Here is a 17255-nt window from a genome sequence, read left to right as displayed (position 1 = left end):
AGGAAAGATATTAACAAACTGAAGAAGATCCAGAAGAAAACAAATAGATGGAAAATGGAATGAAAGAAAAATCATTTTAGAAAGGGTTGGAGATGTGTAACATATTTTGCCTGAAGAAGCTTGGGAAGACATGATAACTTTCTTGGAGTCATCTAAAGAAGGGGCGAGCAATTCATAGTTGCTGCAGAAGAGACAACATGAAACAGTGCATTTAAATCACAAGAAAGTACATTAGATTTTAGTGGAACATCAGGAAATATTTCCTAATAAGTAAGATATGTTAAACAAGTGATAGTGTTTAAACAGAAATTATTCCTGTTTGGATTCTTACACATTAGCTTGGGTTAAATTATTTCCAATGTCTTCCTACACTTACATTCCATAATTTTAATAATTAAAGCTGATATTTATTCTCCCCAAGTATCGATGCAGGTAGCATTATCAGCATATATTAAATGGTTGTTTATGTGATGCTGTTGTTCCCTAGATGATTTTCCTGCTGTTGGTGCTACTCTTGCCAGTTGTCTAGGAGGAGTTTCCGGAAACCAGAACATATTCCTGGTTTTGGATAGTGTATATAGCACTTAAGATTCTTCCCTATAAAAAAAGCATCTCATAATCATACTTTCATTCATCTTGCCTAAACGGATGTAGATTTTGAATTTTCACAAAATATTGGTGCAAAATTGTATATAATTATTACACGCTAGCAGAGAAATAAAAGAAGTATCAAATTCAGCCAGAATTTGTTGAAAGTAATATTATTTCAATATTCAGGACATAGAAAATAAACAACTTAAAAGTATGTATAAAGTCAAGATGAATTTGCAAAACAATTTCATTTTTTAAAAACAGAACATCTTCTCTTAAGTATCATTATGACCAACTGGCCCCCATCTTCACCTGCATCTTTAATAAATCACTAGAGATGTGCTGTGTTCCTTCCTTCTTCAAATGCTCTACTATCATCCCAGTGCCGAAGAAACCCTCCATCAAGGAACTGAATGACTTCAGACTGGTTGCTCTAACATCTGTAGTTATGAAGACCTTTGAAAGACTAGTATTTAGCCACCTGAGAACCATCACGGATCCTCTGTCAGACCCCTTGCAATTTGCCTACCAAGCAAATAGATCGACAGATGATGCTGTTAATATGTCTCTGCACTACATTCTACAACAACTTGAATTTCCAAAGACCTATGCAAGGGTCCCCTTTGTAGACTTCAGCTCAGCATTCAATACCATCATTCCAGATAGTCTTCTAACTAAACTAAATCAGCTAGCTGTACCACACTTGTAAATGGATCATAAGCTTTCTAACAGACAGAAAGCAGCAGGTGAAACTAGACAAAAATCACATCAGATACCTGTACAATTAGCACAGGAGCCCCCCAGGGCTGTGTGCTCTCTCCACTTTTCTTCTCTCTATACACCAATGGCTGCATCTCAAAAGATCCCTCTATTAAAATACTGAAGTTTGCAGATGATACAATAGTGATTGGTCTCATTCAAGACAATGATGAATCTGCATACAGACGGGAGATTGAACAACTAGCCTTGGGGTGCAATCGGAACAATCTTGAGCTAAATACGCTCAAAACCTAGAAATGGTGATGGATTTTAGAAGAAAACCTCCTATACTATCACCTCTTACAATACTAGACAACACAGTATCAACAGTAGAGTCCTTCAAGTTTCTAGGTTCTATCATATCTCAAGACTTAAAATGGACACCTAACATCAAAAACATCAAAAAAGCTCAACAATGTTCTTTCTGCACAAACTCAGAAAGCTCAAACTGCCCAAAGAGCTGCTGATTCACTTCTACGGGGGAATTATTGAGTCTGTCATCTGCACCTCCATAACTGTCTGGTTTGGCTCTGCAACCAAACAAGACAAACACAGACTTCAACGGATAATTAGAACTGGGGAAAAAAAATTGCTACCAACCTGACTTCCACTGAGGATCTGTATACTTCATGAGTCAAAAAGAGGGCTGTGAAAATATCTACAGACCCCTCACATCCTGGACATAAATTGTTTCAACTTCTACCCTCAAACACACGTTATAGAGCACTGCACACCAAAACAACTAGACACAAGGACAGTTTTTTTCCCGAATGCTATCATTCTGCTTAACAACTCCCACAACACTGTCAAATAATTTACTAAAACTGTATTATTATTATAATTCTCTTCCTTACTAGTATCTATCTCTTCCCGCTTATAACCATGTTGCTTGTATCTTTCAATTATATTGTTTCCTAGTACGATTTGATAGCTTATTAGTAACCTTGACTATCACAAAGAGTTGTATCTTTTTTTATTCTTGATGAATGTATTTTATTCTCCTTATGTACACTGAGAGCATATATACCTAAGACAAATTCTTTGTGTGTCCAATCACACTTGACTAATAAAGAATTCTATTCTATATCGCTGCTCCACAAAATGCTCTTACAAGAATACCATCAAATTGGAAGGTGATAAAATGTACAAAATGCCAACATCATTCTTGAAGTTATACATATAAATGAAATATAAACAAACATTTCATTCATAGGCGACTAAATCAATAACAAAACTACACAACAATTTCAAAGCAATTTATTATTCTTTACAAACTATATCACAGCAATGACTCTTGGAAGTTAATACACTGCACTGTATGTGACAATGTGTTTTTTTTATTTTGATTGACAACTGAAAGAAAAATAATAATAGGGTATAAGCCAATAACACAAAATGAGAATTTAACATGATTGGAGGTTATATTGAAGTTCTTAGGAAGGTGTTTGTAGTGTGTTAAAAGATTACATTTTTCACAATACATGATCCAGTTTTGAGAACTTGGAAACTAATTTCAAATGAAAGGTTTGATGATGACATGAAGGAGTTGGGTGTGGACTTTGCCACGAGAGGAATAGTTGAGTTTCCAAGCCCAATGTAATTTTCAGGTGCAGTAGGGATGTTATAGCCATCAATAAAGAAGCAAAGGGACTCTCCTTTGAGTAATTTGAAACACTTATTCAGATTTCCTTCTATTTGGACTAAATTGCTGTTGGTGAGTTGTCTCTTGATACTTTATGTCTGTTTTTTCTTTCATTTCTTTCCAGGGCTCCCTACAGTCTCTCACATCCAAAGTAATGGTTTGAGACTTTGGATCCCTCATTCTTCAGATCCAAACCAAAGCCTTTCTATTTTATCTCTGCCATGGAAGATACTGAGCAGGAAGGTCATACTGAGAATGGCAAAATTATATTTTAAACTTCAAAGATAACATTGGCACTATGCATAGAACTCTGTATACAAATACAAAATACTATCAGAAGCATAAAATCTGTTTCCAGATTCTACATGTCAGTCTAACCTTTATAGGGAGTGGAGTAAGAGTATATGGAATGGGGATGGGGATGGGGATGGGGATGGGGATGGGGATGGGGATGGGGATGGGATGGGATGGGATGGACTGGACTGGACTGGACTGGGCTAGGCTAGGCTAGACTAGACTCCTCAGGATGGCGCTATTGAGCATTGCATACCAAAACTAGGCACAGGGACAGTTTTTCCCCTTCTGCCATCACTCTGCTGAACACTTAATTCTGTCAGTGTTGCCTAATGTCTATTAACCCATGTAGTGTGGCTGTAGTATTATCATTTATCCTTATCTTCTTTGCTCCCCCTTTTATTGGTATTATTATTTCAGCCAGATGTTCAGACTGGACTTGGGTTGTTGTATTGTTGCTATTATTGTTATTGCTGTTATTATCCTCATTATTATAATTTCATTATTATGTTGCTTTTGGAGCAGAGCAACAAAGTGATTTTGTATCGGAGACAAATTCCTTCTGTGTTTAATCAACTTAGCCAAATAAAGTATTCAAGAAATATAACTATATGAAAGCCAATATTCTCTGCCATTGCAAAAAACGCTCAGTAATTTCTAGGTTCATCTTGCAAATTGAAAATGTGTTGCACTTATATTTAAGTATTGAAAAAACTAGATTCCGACATATACTGAAAAGTATAATTCCTTTATGCTTTAAAAATTATGTGCAAAACTGTGCAAAATATTCTGTGTATTAACCTAAACTTGCATGCTTTGGATGTGGGATGGTCAATGTGCATGGCATAATAGGGCTTTTTTGTCAGATATAACCAAAATATGTTCCAAACAAATGTTTTGGCAATTCAGAGAAAAGGTGTAAAAATAGAAAAAAGCCAAGGGTGAAGAGTTTTCTATATGTAGAAGTCAGAGGAGGAAACAGAGGTGCTGGGAAGAATTGGGTGCATGGGCCAGCAGGGCATACTATGCTGAGACTGTGACAAACTGAGTGATAGGTGCATAGGCCAACAGATCAGAAGTGGCAATTGAGAAGGAAGGAAGGAAGGAAGGAAGGAAGGAAGGAAGGAAGGAAGGAAGGGAAGGAGGGAGGGAGGGAGGGAGGGAGGGAAGGAAGGAGTAAGTCATATGGAAAAGGGGGAAAAAGAGAAACTTATATTACTCTTGCCCTAATAGCCCTATAAAAACCACTCTGGGTCCATTTCCAATGTTTTAATTGAACCAGCACAACTCAAATGTTCTGGGTTTTATTTCTACCAAACTGCAACCAAAATAACTAAAATGTTTCACCAGAACTTCCATAATGCAAGTCTGTTTTAAGTTCAAAACAAAATATGTTTTCCATTTTATGTACACTCCTGATTAGGAGACAAAAAAGAACTTTGATAGGCCAAGAACCCAGGAATTTTTTACCAGGAGTTATTTTGTAAGGCATTTTACAAGTACAAATAGTCAAAGATTCTGACAAAGTTTTTAAAGTAAAGAAAATATAATTTTGGCAGTTGGAGAATGTCCTTGATAAACAGAGGAGTTGATTGTTTCACTTTGTGGTTAAAAGAAGCAGAATTCACAATTGAAAAAGAACAAACTGAGAGAAATTCAGATAACAGAAATTATACAGGATGAATTTCAGCAGAGATCTGAAAATGTAATCATGTTCTAACACACATTCTGAAGTCATGGGTTTTATTATGGTGAAATTTTGGAAACCATAGTATGAAGGAAAAGCAATGAGCTTCTTAATAGGCAAAAAGGAACAATAATTAAATGTACATTAATAAGATGCATATAAGTAGTAGATTTCACTATAAAACTCCCCAATTTTAATTGTTTATTTAAATATAAACCCAATGACATAAGTATTTCAGAAAGTTAAACATTCAAGTATGGAAACAAGAATTCTAGATAAAACACAACCCTCCCATTGTTAATCTTGCTTTTCTGTAACTTCTGCATCTGAAGATGTTTTTCCAAATAACAGTGAATAAGATAACGAAGAAGGAAAAACACCATGGCAGATTCATGATGAATTCACAGGAAAGCAAAAACTCTCTATGCCCTCTGTCTACATTAAAACACTATGCCAAGGCCAAAGAATCAGCCATAAGTTTACTTAAGTTGATTTATTAAATGATCCACTATTAACTGGGTTCAATCACATTTCTTAAAGTCATATGTTAAGATGGAGTTTTTCAAACTGGATTGTGAAAACTTGAATGCATTTTGTGAGAGCTAAGCTCATCCTCATTCAACTCTCCTTTCTTCCCATGGGCCACACACAAAGCTCAACTTCCTGCCTGCTCCCAAACTCCAACACACATTTCTCCAAGAATTAAACAATTCAAATTTCTAAAAGGCAGCGAAGGGAATTAAAAGCAGAGAGCTAGAAATCCAGCAAAAGATTTTAACTTATTTAGCAGCACAAAACTGAAAGATCTGAATCTCTCCTTCCCTATTTACTTTCCATAATGGAAACCATAATTGTTAGTATACATAAAGGTGTCCCTAAAAAAGCCTGCTTAACCATCAGGGTGGCATCCTGTGCACATCTACTTAGGGTAAGTTCTAAGAACAGTGGGAATTAATAAAGAAAATTAGAATTGCATTGCTTGGCTGCAGTGTACATATGCCTCAAACCTGTTTGGAGTGAAACCTCCTCTAGAATAAGATATATGAAAATTATGTTTGCAAAGGGAGGCAGGCAAGAGGAAGATGGGTGTTTAAGTGCCTTCAGACAGGCATTCACAATGGAAAAAAATCCATGCCATCAGCATTCCTAAGTAAGGAATTCATTTTAAGTGACATCACAAATGGTGATTTTCTTACATAATTTTTCAGCTTTACAATATTAAACACAACCTATATATTCCTCAATTTATGCATATCATTTTTATTCGGCATCATACACATTTATGTAATGTGAATATTTTCCAGATACAGTTACAAACTGAAGTAATTGCAGATGATAAGAACAAGAGGAAAACAGAAAAAACAAAACAAATTTCCAGTTCTGATTTTGCTGCTGCTTCTTGTAGTACAAGTTTTAAGAAATTAAAATTAAGTGCAACTGATTTCACATTACAAGCAACATTTCTTCATGTAGAACTTATATATTTTTGGATAAAGTTTTTAAACAAATATGCTAAAATTGCCAGTCAAAGATTGGAAATACACATACATGAAAATACATTTCTGAAAGAACCTCCTCCTTACTTGCAGCAATAAGAACGTATAGAAACACCTGTAGACTAAAGAGAGAAGATGCTCTTCTCTTAACAATATTATAAATTTGCCTAAATACTGAACTTAAAGCAACCACAGTCATGTGATTTCTCTTTTTTTCCCCTCTCACACTATGCAAAGCCTGTACCAAAAGCATCTGCTTACAATACATACACACTGAGAAGTTTCTTCATATTTATATGCAAGACAAAACGTATAGTATGTAGTTTCTTTACATTTGTACAGTATGCAGGACTCAAATGCTTTGGTTTTCATCCCACTACTAAATATCCTTCCCCCACCAAAGAAATTCCACAGTATTTTAAAAAGCAATCTGTGAAGTAGACAATCTGAACATAAAAATAGATAGATTAAAATAACATTTGCGCACCATTTCTGGTGCAAAGGGACGGGGAGATTTAATAAAAATAAAAATAAATAAAAAACAAGGAAGGAACAGAATCTATAGATGATGTTCATTTTCCAGAGCAGTTAGTGTACTGACTGAAGCATCTAGCTAGCAACAGAATGCAAAGATCAGATTCTGAATTGATGGCTAGATTTGTTTTGAAGTTGAGCACAAGACATTATTTTGCCTTTCATAAAAACCTTTGAACTGCATTTTTATCCATTATTTAAAACAATTTTCTTTATAAGCAATGGAAGTTTTATATCAACAGTCAGTTGGGCTGCATTTTTACCTAATGGTAAGCAAGTCCTGTCAACACTATGGTAACTTTTTAAGTCTACTTATTATAAAATATTATCCCTTAAAATATTTTTGTTGAATTAAAACTACAATGTAGAAACAGTATTTTACAGTATTTTTACTACCATACCATTATGTAGTGTAGAGTTCTGGATTCAAAAGGAATCTAAAGAGTGCCCAGTAGTATTTATTGGAAAGTTCTTAAAGCAGCTGGGGGGGGGGGTTTCTAGTGTCATGCAATTTTTGGAAAAAATGTATTTTATTTAAGGAGATGCCGACAAGTGCTATGCATATACCCATTCATATGTCAATGCATTCCCTCAGTGCTCAAATTCAAAACAGTACACAGTCCTAGTATTTGCAATCTATGCATATGTTTACAGATTTTGAATTGCATTGCTCATCATTGATATTTAGTTTTGCCATAGCCGAAGGAAGTTTAACAATCCTAAAGCAGTATTTTAACAATTATAATGCATTTTAGGTTATTTTATATTTCATGAGAGTAATGCTGAGCACTTTCATTACCAAGCATAGATTGTACGTGCTCTGAGGTGCTTCAGATCTGAAGGAAGAAATGTGATGTGGGGTGAATACAACATGCAGTAACACTTGTTATAAATGCTATAAAGCAGCTCATCTTTTCCTGGGCTGGGCATGGTTGCACAAAGTAACTGTTGTACAATCATGCGGGGAAAAAATGCACTTTGTTTAAGAAGCTTCAAAAAGGTGCCATATACATCTCCACATATGTTCCAAATAGCATATCTTACGTTGAATCTGAAGCACTGCACAGCCTTAATACCCTTAGCCAAAATACTGCCAGAATGGATTATGTAGTCCACCTTGCTTAAACTCTCAGAGCAGAGAAATATAGATATACATTATACCATGGCCCCAAGTACAGGATTTTATATGACTTCCGCCTCCCTCCATTAGAGGGATTTGTCTATTTTTACACAGTATATATCTTATGCACAGAAACCAGCAGAAGATACTATATCTCAATAAGAATGAAACTGGTAATGTAGTACCTCATGGTAGTTGAGGTTAACTTTAACCAAACCTTATTCATTTTATGACTCAACTATTTTCCTATATGTTTATTACAACTAAAATTAACTATATTATATATTAATTTATTGTATATTAATTCATTGTATCTTAATTCTTTCCTTAAGATAGAAAAATACATTCTACTCATCTACTTTAGCAGCTAAAATTATAGCCTAGGCCTGTGATGGCGAACCTATGGCACGGGTGCCACAGGTGGCACGTGAAGCCATATTGGTGGGCACACGAGTGTTGCCCTAGCTAAGCTCCAGCGCACATGTGCGCACTGGCCAACTGATTTTCAGGCCTTCCGATCCCACCGGAAGTCGGGAAACTGGCTGTTTCCAGCCTCCGGAAGGCCTCTGGGGGGGATGGGGAAGGCTATTTTTGCCCTCCCCAGGCTCCTAGAAAGCCTCTGGAGCCTGGGAGGGGGAAAAAATGGGCCTACCAGGCCCACCATGCCATCATGTGCCAAAAGCAGGGGGAAGTGTGGGGGGGTCATGTGCGCATGCGTGGGAGGGCAGGGCACATTGAATTATGGATGTGGGCACACACACCATGATCTCCCCGCTCCCCCCGCTTTTGGCACGTGACAGCAAAAAGGTTAGCCATCACTGGCCTAGGCCATATGCTTGACAGAGTTTAGTTTCTCAAACATTCTACTAGTTTTTAATATAGTATAGAAAGCCAGGGAGACAACTTAAGAGAAGGAATCCAGAGGCTGTTAGGGAAACACCAGGTGCAAAAAAAAAAGATGTGTTATTCAGAGAGGTGAGAGTTACAGAGAAACACAGGCCAGCCCCTCCCACCCCAAATTCCCTGGATATGAGGTGAAAAGGGAAGTCATAGATTTGCAGATTCTATTATTGTAAAGCTATCTCAATGAGGTATAGTTCTAATGTTGCTGTGGAATGAGCTGGCTACCAAGGGTTGACTTATTGTACTAGCAAAATCATAAAATTAATGAAATGCTACTGATAGCTGCTGTAACAGCAAAACAGCTCTTTATGAGCACAGCATTAGATAAAAGATATCCTAGAAGTCTATCAAACAAACATAGCTGCTCAAAGAACTAGACTATTCTCTATTCTCATTTTTACTTTACATGTGATTAATTCCAATTTGAAAATTCATACCCAAGCATCTCCAATCAATTATCTTTCAGAATATATTACCCAGTACTAAAATCACCATTGGAATATAGATTTAATTATTCAATTTGTCTTTGTTCTAAATTTCTCAGAAAAATACTTTCAACGACTTATTTTTCTTGATATTCTAGAATTCTCTAAACTCCATTTCTAATCAATACTATCTTGAAAGGTTGCAGTTACTGGTATCATTATGACAGTTTTTTAAAAGAAGGATAATGAAAAAGGCACTTATTTGGGGCTAATATTCATGAAATGTAATGTATCAGAGGAAAGTTCATTACAATCACTATGTTTTCCTTCTATTGTATGCTCTAGTGTCCCTAGGAAGCATCAGAACACATAATCTATACATTATTCTTCTAAATGAAGAAAAATGTGGCAAAACTGGATAATGGAGAAATTAATAAAGCATAATCAGGATCTAATATACTAAAAAACTACAAGCACATTCTTATCCATTAACCACACTGAAAAGAATAAAATACAATGTGTCCAGTTAAACTTATAAACTGCACACACAGACCCTGACAAATATAAGTAACGTGTGTGCTGAAAAAAGGAAAGCAGATCACTCAAATCAGAGCTGAACAAATCTAAGAAAATAGAAAAATAATCCTATACATTTTTATTCAAAATTAAATACTATAGTATTCAATAAAGCTCACATCCTATGGCTTCAGTACTGTTACCCTCTTTGATTGAAAATTCTCTTCAGAAACTATGCAGAAGTGCCGTTCTTACTTTCAGAAATGTGTGAAAAATTATGTGATCTCTTATTTACTATTTCTTTTACTCTATTTTTAAATATTTATCTAGGTTGGCATTTTTCATTTTTCAATTATACTCATGGCTATCCAAACTCAGGTTTGAATTTATCTATTAAAAGAAATACAATCAAACCCAGGATTGGGAATTCATGGTTCTCCAGGACCCTTCAAATCTGTACATTTCAAGTGCAATAAATTCCCATTATGTTACAGATTTACATGAGAAATAAAGCCTTATGACAGAGCTGAACTGTTTTAAAAAAATAATTAACATTCTTATCCATACATTTCTATAGACTAGAATATTCTAGAAAGTTTACTGGGAAAGGGGAAGAACATTGAGAAGTAAATAAATACTGTTTTCACGCATGCTGAATTAATAGAATAAAAGATAAAAATAGCCTACTTTAATTGTTAATTTTTCACTTTTGCAAATAGTTTAAATATTCAAAAAATAACAGACAGTGACTTAGAAAACAACAGCATAGGGTTGTCAAGTCATGTCAGACCAATATTTTTTCTTTTTATGGCGATAAAAGTTTGTTAAGAAAAGAAGTGTTGTAAATGGATTGCACCATGACATTAGTAAAGCATTTAACAAGATTTTTAATTATATCCTTAAGAACAAGATGTTGGTTAGATAATAATCTGGACCAACCAGTTGTACAACCCACCCAAAAGAGAATTTCTAAATTGTCCTGATTGGAACTACTGAGTGAGATCCCTCAGGGTCTTCACCCAGCGCTGTTCAATGTCTTCCTAAATGACCTAAAAGTTGATACTGAAGGAATGTTTATTACATTTGCTAATGATACCAAGACAGAAGATGGCTAATCATGATACAGAATAATCTTAGTATGCTTAAACATTGAGTCATATCTGGTAGGGGAAATATTAAGAAAAGTTTGAGGTCCTAATCTTGGTGGGAAACATTAAATAAAAAGGTACAAGGTTGGGAAGACCTGATTTGAAAGCAGAGCACCTTGGAACACTAGAATTAAACTTCAGCAATCAGTATAATGTAACAGCTAACACAAGTGATATTTTTATTTTATTTTTTATTTTATTTTGAATTTGTATACCGCCCTTCTCCCTGAGGACTCAGGGCGGTGAACAGCCAAATAAAAACATCAAATACAAATATTAAAATACAGTTAAAAAAATATATAGATTTGGCCCCATTAATTAAAACGATAAACAAAACAATTAAAAACACTTAAAAAGAATTAGGCCAGCCCGGCTTGTTGGAAAAAGAAGGTTTTAAGGGCACGGCGGAAGGCACTGAGGTCATGGATTCTCCTTATCTCTGGGGGCAATTGATTCCAGAGGGTGGGTGCCCCCACAGAGAAGGCCCTCCCCCTGGGGTCACCTGCCTGCATTGTTTGGCTGATGGCACCCCGAGGCGGCCCTCTCTGTGGGAGCGCACGGGTCGATGGGAGGTCGTCAGTGGCAGTAGGCGGTCTCGAAGATAGCTAGGCCCTATGCCATGGAGCGCTTTAAAGGTGATAACCAACACCTTGAAGCGCACCCGGAAGACCACCGGGAACCAGTGCAGTTCACGCAGGAGCGGTGTTACATGGGAGCGCCACGCTGCTCCCGTCACTACCCGCGCTGCTGCGTTCTGGACCAGTTGGAGCCTCCGGGTACTCTTCAAGGGGAGCCCCATGTAGAGAGCGTTGCAGTAATCAAGGCGAGAGGTTATGAGGGCATGAGTGACTGTGCACAGGGAATCCCGATCAAGAAAGGGCCGCAACTGGCGGATCAGGCGAACCTGACAAAAGGTCCCCCTGGTTACAGCTGTCAGATGTTCCTCCAAGGACAGCTGCGTATCCAGGAGGACTCCCAGATTGCGAGCCCTCTCTGTGGGGGCCAAAGACTCGCCCCCAATAGTCAGTGATGGACTATATGACACTGGGCTATATTAACAGAAGCATTTCATCCATCTATTAGGAAGTAATAATTCCATTGCACTCTGATAGTAATGCTTTGGTCATTTCTGGCCACTACACTTGGCACTGCATTTTAATGGGATTTAGACAACCTGAATCAGGTTCAGGGGAGAAGCAGCATGATGATAAGAGGTCTGAAACTAAGCCCAAGAAAGAAGGGTTAAAGGAACTGGGCAGGTTTACCTTGCAAACAAAAGATGACAAATTATCTATAACAGTATTGTTCAACCCTGGCCATTTTAAGATGTGTGGACTTCAATTCCCAGAATACCACAGCTAGCATGCTAGGACTGATCTATAAGGCATTGAAAACTAGACTACTTTTCTATTAAAAGTGACAAGAGGATAAGGACCAACAGGTTGAAATTAAAAGAAAGAAGGTGCATGTTAAATATTAGGCGAAAACAGTTTAGATAGTAAGCGATATTAAGCAATAGAAAGATTTCAGCCACCTGTCAGAAACTATTTAAAGAACTGAGGAGGAATTGAAGAAAATTACTTTTAAGATTTGAACTCACATATATATTTCTATCAGTTAATTATTAAAACTATGTAATTTCTATAAAAAAAACCCTGACACTCAGGAGCTCACAAATAATAAATATTGGATTTGTTTAAACTTAAAGATCTAAGGATATAGTAAAAATTATTCTTAAACACTTTATTTGGGGGCGGGGAGTGCAGATATTTGCCATAATTACAAGGAGAGTAGATGGATGTCACAAGCCCAAATCAAAACTGTGAATGCATATCACTTCATACATTGAATTAGATTATGTAAATTCTTTAACTGATTCTTCCCCAAATCCATTGTAGCTGGGAATGCTGTATTGCATGGGAATGCTGTAGTCCTCCACTCCACGCACCTAAAGTGCAAACTGGGTAAAATATGCCATTTTATCAGCAAACACAATATTTGCCAAATTTACAAAAGTTGGGTCAGGAAGGCATAGCTGTCAGTCAACAGTAGCAAAAAAATGGAACAGGGGAATACAAAAGGCGAAAATGCAAACAAACAATACGAAAACGATGCCCTAAGAGTCCTGTAAAGAGGCACCTTGGCTGTATTAGAGGAGCAAAATAAGTAGATTAAGTAGGACGGCAAGTGTTGTTTGGGGGTGCCTGCCACGTCTTCTGGCAGGCTTCTTTAGATGTGGGAACCCCCCCCCCCTCCTAAAGGAAGACACTATAAAGAGAAACCCCAAACTTTCAGGCGATTAAGTAAGCGCCCTGTGAAGGGGCGAGAGAGCCATCTGCCCCGAGCAAAGGGTAAGCGGGGACGAGCTTCCCTTCTTTCCCTTCGAGGTCTCAAGGCTCGACCTCCCTCAGACTTACGAGAGACGCGCAAGTCACTAGGAAGGGAGTTCCTATCGGAGGCAAAAAAAAAATATTTAATTTTTTATTACTCCGTTTAAATCCCGCCTTTCTCTTAATTCCAACCCTCAGGGGCTCCCAACCTTTGTCTGCCCCCTCCAGGAGGGGGATTCCCTTCGCCTCCTCCTCCTCCTCCTCTTCCACCACCATCCCTCAGGAAGCCCAGCAGAGATAACGCACCTCCGAACTGCTCCTTCCTCAAAGGAGGGTGCCTCATAATGCCCACCCACGGGCCCAGGAAGAAGGTAGCCCGGCCTTTAGCGGCCCAACGATGGGGGGAAAGACGCAACCCGGCGCCTCGCTCACCTCCGAAAGCGGCGGCAACAACAACAGCAGGCGCCGCCGGGCCTGCATGGCGAAGAGGTTCCTCCCGGGGCCGCCGAGCCCTTCTTCTCTCCCGAGCGGGGCCTTGCGCTAAAAACGAGCGCCAGAAAGGCCGACGCGGAGCCCGCCCGTCCCTCAATTCCCAACCGCGAGGGCCGCTGGCGGCCAGCGGGCTTCGCTGACTTTAAGCTTATTCGGAGGCTACCTCAGCAAACCGGTAACCAGCGCCCCCTGCCAGGTTCCAGGGGCGGTGCACGGCACTGCGGCACGAGCCCAGCGCCTGACCGGCCTCCTCAGGCCACCGGCGCACGGCTGCGTGGTAGAGCGACGCCGCGGATGAGATGGCGAAATTGCGCGTCCTCCGCTCGCTCGGCTCCCTCGTATTCCCCGATGGACTTCCTCCGCGAAGGTGGCGAGCCCCGCACGCGGCGGGCATTTTTATCTGTGAGGATTTCTGAGCCGGGAATGTTATTGCACCAACTCACAGGCGTCTGAGAAAGGGTCGGGAGAGGGCACTTTTTCTACACACACACACACACACAAAAGACAACTTGCTCTGTTCTGGGGGTAGGTCTACCACACCTGGGACGACATATATTTTTCGGTGACTTTAAGAAGGCAGAAAGAATTGGTTTTGAATGCTAGTAAGTTCGGGTTGGTAGTTGGGCTGAGCTCCGAGCTTGGCAATTTGGTTGCAACCAAAATTGCCAAGCTCAGTACTCAAAGCAACAGCCCAGAAATTGGTTTTCTGTGTCCTTTTGCTGCCCTCTAATGTTCGTCGGGTTTGTTTGTTTTTTGCAGGCACTCCAGATTTTGTGGTCTTCATAGCTGTTATCATCTATGCATTCTGCATATTTTCTTCTGAGTTTAGCGTTTAAATTAGCTTTCCCTGTGACTCTCTCTCTCTCTCTCTCTCTCTCTCTCTCTCTCTCCAAGCATGTGTCTACCTTGTATAGATAGTCCTTACAGCCACAACTGGGATTTCCATTGCTAAGCAATATATTGAGTCGGGCTTGGTTTTACAACTTTTTTGCCACAGTTAAGCAAAACGCCTCATTGTTAAATGAATCTGGCTTCCCGATTGACCCTGCTTGCAGAAGCCAGCTGGGATGGTTGCAAAGGGCAATCGAGTGAACCCTGGGATGCTGCAACCATTGTAAATACATGTCAGTTGCCAGGCACCCAAATTGTGATCGTGTGACCATGGGGGATGCTGCAATAGTCACTTTTTTCAGCATGTCATAACTTCAAACTGTCATTAAACAAATGGTTAAGGACTACCTGTAATTTTTGCCCTGACAAATATGTTGTCTTCCAAGTATCTGACTTTTTTGAAATTTTGGTAACTGATATATCCTTTTATTTTTTATTCAAATTTCACATATTTCAAGTCAGTACTCGACGGTAGCTACTCTTTAATTTAACAGTGAGTAGGGAAAGGATCTACGTAAAAACAATTTCTGGAATAGCCATCAAAAGCCAAACTATTGAGGTGCCTTGCAAACTAATACATTACAAAGTGTTTTCTTAGATCTCAGCCACCAGATACATAAATAGTTATGAGAAAGAAGTATAGAGTATGCTTTATCCTATATATTGCAATTTGTTAGGGTGAAAGCCGTAGTGAGACAGAATTACCTACAGGAAGTGATAACTAAGAAAACAATGATTAAGACAATTACAAAAGTCTTGGTGAAAAGTCATAGGATGGCTGATTAACCCCATTAGTGTAATAAGCAGTTTTGTCTCAATCTGTGAGAAAAGGCATTACATCTGACAAAACATGGCTCGGATTCACAATGAAATGTGCCTTTGTGATTTCTTTTGTCAAGGAAAGCCACCCTAAGGTCACAGAAGATTCTAGTGAGTTAAAATGTTCCCTGCTGACTTTAGGCTACTATTTCTGATATCAGATTATGTCAATTTGTGTTATTATGTAGAGACTGGCTTGTTTCTGCTGATGGAGGATGGCCACATTGGAGGAGCAAGTGTTTCCTGGTGATGTGGTGATACAAGTGCTACAAGAGTATTGGGAAAGCAAATATATTTAGACAGGATCTGGTTTTTGTTATCTGCATCATTGAGGTTGGTTTGTTGCTACTAGTTACTAGCTGCTTTAAAATAATTATGGAATATATTCTAAAGTTCTATTACCGCCTTCTTCAGGCAGGTGGAATAGTGGTCCCACTGTTTAAAATAGTTTGGTGACAATATAGGTTTTGATTTTATTATATATATATATATGGCTGCCCAACTCACTGCAATTCTGGGCAGCTTACAATAACCAAAGATAAACAAAGAGATCAACAGTTCTATTCAAATAAAAGCAAACCCTTCATAGGTAATCCTGAAATTGTAATTGCCCTCCTCATACTATATAAATGCATATTAACTTGAAAGTAAATCCCCTGCATTTAATGGAATTTAAACCTAATTAAAGTTGCAAAGGAATGCACATTCAGCAATGCTTAGGAGCTGGGATCCTGTGTTTGCTCTTACAAAAAGGATTTTATAGAACATTTAAAGATTTAATGTTTCTAATATTTTGGATTTTATTATTCTGATGTGCTACTGGAAATTGTAGAGCTGCTTTAAGTGGCGATGTACAAAAAATTATAATATAATATATTATAATATATATATAATATAGTTTAATAGCACATTCCTAAACCTATTTACTCAACTACTGTGAACATTGTTCCCTTGGTAGGTGGCATAACTAATATTCCCAATAAATATCCCCTCATACTAACTGCAGATATATGGCTGCTCCACACTTCCTACTTTTTCTAGCACAAGGACAAGGCATCTACCATTTTAGGTTGCAGGAACAGATGGTTGTTACACAGAAAGCAAATAGTTTATTTTCAGATTGAGAGATTTCAATAAAGCACTATTTTCTGGTTTATAGCTGATCCTAGTAAATGGGACTAATTAACAGTCGAATTAATTTCTTTTAAAAAATAATAAGAGAATGCACATCTTTCAGTAAGTGAAATTTTGATTATCAGGGAAATCTAAAATCAGAAGATATAAGCTTGGATCAGATGTTTTTCTATGTTTGTTATGATACCATCATATAAGTTAATACTTTTCTTAAGCAGGATGTTTATAATTCAGACAACCGGGGAAAGGAATAAAATTAGGGTTCTCAATATAGACATGGGCAGTGGAAAGCTGCATTTGGCTGCATTAAAAGTTCTGGAAAAAACAAGCTGCCAATTAAGTATCACCCAATTAAAAGTAGTAAGCAACCTAGTAAACATTCTCTTCCTTCACATTTCCATCTAGTTGCCCATATTAGTATTTGTAGTGTCATCAAGCATCCCTATACCATGAGAAATATAGTCAGCAAATCAG

General features: G+C 38.1%; 1 protein-coding gene across 4 annotated transcripts in view; it reads right to left on the bottom strand.

Moving 5' to 3' along the window:
- Positions 1–14341, bottom strand: part of ZFYVE9 (zinc finger FYVE-type containing 9) — a 51534-nt gene extending 37193 nt beyond the window's left edge. For all 4 annotated transcript variants that reach the window (XM_087891071.1, XM_087891069.1, XM_087891070.1 and 1 more), the window contains exon 1: positions 13878–14341. The gene's annotated coding sequence lies outside the window, so the exon portion shown is untranslated. The remainder of the gene's footprint in view (positions 1–13877) is intronic.
- Between the last annotated feature and the right edge of the window lie 2914 nt (positions 14342–17255).

The sequence above is a fragment of the Pantherophis guttatus genome, chromosome 3 (assembly GCF_059756535.1).
Source record: "Pantherophis guttatus breed Tessera chromosome 3, ASM5975653v1, whole genome shotgun sequence".
In the NCBI taxonomy this organism is placed as follows: domain Eukaryota; kingdom Metazoa; phylum Chordata; class Lepidosauria; order Squamata; family Colubridae; genus Pantherophis; species Pantherophis guttatus.
Note: the sequence above shows the minus strand (reverse complement) of the source record. Positions and strands in the feature narration are given on the sequence as shown.